Raw genomic sequence first — 5431 nt, 5'->3', positions numbered from 1 at the left:
GGAAAAAGAGGTAAACAGTGAGGTGGCAAAATTTGCAGATGATACAAAACTATTCAAGATAGTTAAGGCCAAAGCAGGCTGCAAAGAGTTACAAAGGGACCTCACAAAACTAGGTGACTGGGCTACAAAAAGGTAGATGAAATACAATGTTGATAAATGCAAAATAATGCACATTGGAAAACATAATCCCAGCTATTTCTATAAAATGATGGGGTCTAAATTAGCTGTTACCACTCAAGAGAGAGATCTTGGAGTCATTGTGGATAGTTCTCTGAAAACATCCACTCAATGTGCAGCAGCAGTCAAAAAAGTGAACAGTATGTTGGGAATCATTAAGAAAGGGATAGATAATAAGACAGAAAATATCATATTGCCTCTATATATATCCATGGTACATCCACATCTTGAATACTGTTTGCAGATTGTGTCGCCCCATCTCAAAAAAGATATATTGAAATTGGAAAAGGTACAGAGAAGAGCAACTAAAATGATTAAGGGTATGGAATAGCTTCTGTATAAAGAAAGATTAATAAGACTAGGACTTTTCAGCTTGAAAAAGAGATGACTGGTTGTGTGTGGAGGGGGGGAGATATGACAGAGGTCTCTAAAATCATGACTGGTGTGGAACAAAGAAATAAGGAAGTGTTATTTACTCCTTCTCATAGCACAAGTACTAGGGGGTCATCAAATGAAATTAATGGGCAGCAGGTTTAAAACAAACAAAAGGAAGTATTTCTTCACACAACACACAGTCAACCTGTGGAACTCTTTGCCAGAGGATGTTGTGAAGGCCAAGACTATAACAGGGTTCAAAAAAGAACGAGATAAATTCATGGAGGATAGGTCCATCAATGGCTATTAGTCAGGATGGGCAGGGGTGCAAAACCATGCTCTGAAGTGTCCCTAGCCTCTGTTTGCCAGATGCTGAAATGGACGATGGGGATGGATCACTTGATGATTACCTGTTCTGTTCATTCCCTCTGAAGCACCTGGCATTGGCCACTGTTGGAAGACAGGATACTGGGCTAGATGGACCATTGGTCTGACCCAGTATGGCTGTTCTTATATTCTGAGCAAGATAATCCACTATAAAGAAACATGCTGAAGCCTGCAGTGGCTTCCTGGTCACATCTGGTTGCAATGCATGGTGGTGATGATAATCTTCCAAACCTTGGCTGGTGTGATATACTGAGATCCTGCTGCTTATCTTATACCCATCTGGGAGACCACAGACCAGCTGAGCATCTCCTGGTTTAAGTTTTTAGGGGTGAACATTCTGAGACCAGCAGCAGAACTTCCTCAGTTAGGGACCCCCCACCTCTGGAATTCGCTCCAGTGGCAGCCTGCCATGGCTGGAGTCTGGCAAGCTTCAGGGCACTAGGAAGACGTATTTATTTGGTTTAGCTTTTTGTTTGATCTTTGTTATTTGTTTGTTTTTGTTCTTGACAAAATGAAAATGTGGCTAGTAACATCTTTGGAAGCAGCTGGGGGTTCTAATGCTGTTCACTGTAGGTAGTTTTACCCAAATTACAATTTTTAAAATTTCCAAATAAGCATCTTGCTGCTGCAACTACAAATCAATAAAGTAAATAAATAATTACTGCCCCAGTCCTCCTACTGTAGTCACATGCACCTGCACGGCTGTGCCCTAACAGAACTAAATTGTTCCTTTATTCTACTAAACAAACAAACACCTATTGCTGTCATAGATAATGAGGACTCTTTGCATGCTTTTTAATTCTTCACTAAAAGCATGCGAGTCTCTTCCCTGAATCCATGATCAGAGAGTGCGGGTTTTTTGGCCCAGATCGTTGACATACTCCTACTGCTTTGTGCTATTCTGGCAACACAATGTAGCTATAAATGTGATTTAACCGGCATAATTAATACACCTCTGATGTAAAGCATGGGTTTTCCGTGTTCCGAGTTTTCCCTCATTTCTTTTGGGGATTTTTCAACAGCTGGATGAGTGGGATAATTTGGCTTAAAGCAATGTTTTTCTGTACTAAGTACTTTTGTTGCAATTATAAAGGTTCAGTGTCAGATACCATGTTCCAGTGGAGTCCATAGAGCAATGCAGAGGTACTGCTATATGTGATATATAATAACAATAATAATTAAGAATGGGTCTGATTCGTTGGTATGCTCTGGCTGCTTTGCATTGCTCCACTGACAGGTAAGCCAGGTTTATGCCTGTTTTGTGTTACCAGAATGATGCAAAGCATCCGGAGCATACTGGTGAATCTGGCCTGGTGAATATATCAAATTTATTGACACCTGGGGGAGGGTATTGTTCTTCAGACTGGAATGCTCTATGTGATCCTGAATCAGTACAGGAAAAAAGCATCTTTAAGACAAGTTATTGCACTCATCCAGCTGTTGAAAAATCCCCAGAGGAAATGAGGGAAAATCCAGACCTCAGGAAAGTCCACATTTGTATATTAGATGTATTAATAGTTGATTTATAGTCCCCTTTTGGCCAGTCATCTGTTAACTTTCATTTGTTTTCTGGCCCTAAAGCTACAATTCATTTAGGCCTAACTGATTTGGCTTATTCGAGTAAGATTTGGATAAGCATTTGATGTTTGGACCAGAGACTTTATCTGAATCAAACCCCTGCACCTTTTGAGGTTCATCCATCCCTAACTAAAACCATACTCTTTTAGAAATACATAGGATTTGGTATTTTGGTATTACAGCTAGTGAGAATCAAATGAGCTATGAACACAATTGCTGGAATGAACTGGAAGCATATTCAACTAAAGTCATTTGCACACCTGCTTCTCCCACTCAAGTGATGAAATCCAGAGATCAGCTTAAAAATCAACTTACCATATTTTTTTAAAAAAGAGTTACTTTATTAGAAATATCCAGGATGTTCTGACTTTGACCCTTTGTCTGTTGCACCCTGGTAGTCCTTTATTTGTGTGCTCTTAGTTCTTATCCCTTCAAATATGTGAGCCTACTCCCATTAAAAACAACAGAAGAAAGATCAGTTCCTGTTTCCTCACAGAACAGGGGTGGCCAAACTTACTTGCCCTCTGAGTCGCATACAACAATCTTCAGAAGTTGAAGAGGTGGGACATGTCTCCTGGGAGCCAGGGTCGGGGCTTCTGCCCTGCAGGAGGTACCTGATGAGGCTCAGGGCTTCAGCCCCACTCCTGCTGAAGTCCTGGCAGGTGCGCCCCACAGAGCTGAAGCCCTGAGACCCCCTTCCCCACTGGGCAGAAGTCCCTCCCACATCACCCCACTGCAAGGCAGAGGTCCTGAGCTGCTCTCCCCCCACCAGTGTGGTCGGTGGAAAATCGGGGGCGGGGGGACGTGAGGGGCTTCGTGAGCTGCACTTTAATGGTAAAAAGAGCCACATGTGGCTCATGAGCCACAGTTTGGCCACCTCATCGTAGGATTTAAGGTCAGTCATTTGTTTTTTCCATGTCATCTGTTTTTTGCAGAGCTATTTCTCTTTAAATCCTTTTCACCGTGCACATCCCAAATAATGAGCTATGTGCTGAAGCAGTCTATGGAAGGTTAAATCTTCTCTTAGGCCACACAATGCCAGCAGAAGTGATCCATCACTGCTACTGTAGCTTCAAGGTTGCGGTAGCCACCATAGCTACCAGCCCCTTAGTTACCAGTGTTCAGTCAGTCGACCCCCATAGTCATTGATCCCATCCCCAAAATGCTTTTGTGCACTAGGGTGAATGATCCATATGGAACTGTATTCTCCCTTGATGGTACACAGCATGTTCACATCTCCCTCATAGTCACCAATGCTTCCCAATGCCACTACACCAGCCTTCTAAGGCCCACACTTGGAATGCAGGATTTGATCCTCATGAAACATTCTAATGAAAACAAAACAAATTTGGAAAAAATATTCAGAATTGTACACTCCAAACATAGGATACAAGAACAAAGGCACAGGCCAAAAGTCAGCTTCTCTGAAGGAGCGAGTGTAAGTTTTTGGAATGCTAAATGTAAAACTTCTAGGGAAAAAGAGAACATATTGTGTGGAACAGGAAGATGAGAGAGATGAGTCCCTTTTGGGAGAGATTTTGCTTGGTCTTTGATGCTTTGCTGCCTTGGTAATAGTGGCCATGTAGATTGTAGTCACTAGTGCACATTCACAGTTATTTTGCATCATGTTACTTTATAGAAGAATACATTAAAATTGTACAAAAAGATTGGTTTTAACATGTACTTCACTGTAACCAATTTTCCAGATTTTTTGGGAGTGTTTTTTCCAAAGTGCTGAGAAAATATTGGGTCTCCCACTGCAGCAAGGAAAGACTGTGGCAGGAAAAAGCTGAGTCTTTCCCCATTGCCTCCCTCCTGCCAGAGCTTTTCTCCTCTGCTAGATTTCAGAGTAACAGCCGTGTTAGTCTGTATTTGCAAAAAGAAAAGGAGTACTTGTGGCACCTTTAGAGACTAACCAATTTATTTGAGCATGAGCTCTCGTGAGCTACAGCTCTCTTCATCGGATGCATACCGTGGAAACTGCAGAAGATTCCACGGTATGCATCCGGTGAAGTGAGCTGTAGCTCACGAAAGCGCATGCTCAAATAAATTGGTTAGTCTCTAAGGTGCCACAAGTACTCCTTTTCTCCTCTGCTAGAGTCTCTCCCTGCTGCCAAAGCCTTTCACTGCTGCCCGCTCACTGCCAGAGCCTTTCCCCATGGAAGGGAAAGCCTCTGGCAGCAGGGAGCTGGTAGAGACTCTCTCCTGCTGGAATCTTTCCTTTTGGCAGGGGAAAGCTTTAGTGGCAGGGAGCTGACAGACCCTTTCCCCTTTCCTTGCTGGGGAAGTCTTTTTCTGCAGAGGGGAAAGACTGTAGCAGCGGGGAGGCAACAGGACACTGCACTGCTAAAAACAGCAGTGTAGGCAGGGAGGCATAACTTGTGCAAGTAGAAAGCATGTAGGGTACATGCTCGAGTACATCTCCAAACCCTTCAGGCATGTCTTTACTCTACTTAACAATGTTGTGCCTCCCCAGCTACACTACTGTACCTGTGCTGGGGGGGGCCATGAGGGTATGCACTTTACACTCCACTGAAAAACCACGCAGTGAGACGTACTCTACGCGTAGTGTTTTGCACCTCTCTTTATTTAATTTCATCTTGTTGATTTCAAACCAATTCTCCAATTTCTCAAGGTCATTTTGAATTCTAACCCTGTCCTTCAAACTTCTTGCAACCCTTCCCACCTTGGTGTCCTCTGCTAATTTTATAAGCATATTCTCCACTCCATTATCCAAGTCATTAAGAAAACATTGAATAACACCGGACCAAGAGCAAACCTCTACAGGACCCCACAATAAACATCCTCCCAGTATGACAGCAAACCATTGACAACTACTCTTTGAATACAGTCTCTCAATCACTTATACATCCACCTTTAGTAATTTCATCTAGACCACATTTCTCTAGTTTGC

This window comes from Lepidochelys olivacea (genome assembly GCF_965140295.1).
Source record: "Lepidochelys olivacea isolate rLepOli2 genome assembly, chromosome: 3".
In the NCBI taxonomy this organism is placed as follows: Eukaryota; Metazoa; Chordata; order Testudines; family Cheloniidae; genus Lepidochelys; species Lepidochelys olivacea.
This window is presented reverse-complemented; position numbering follows the sequence as displayed.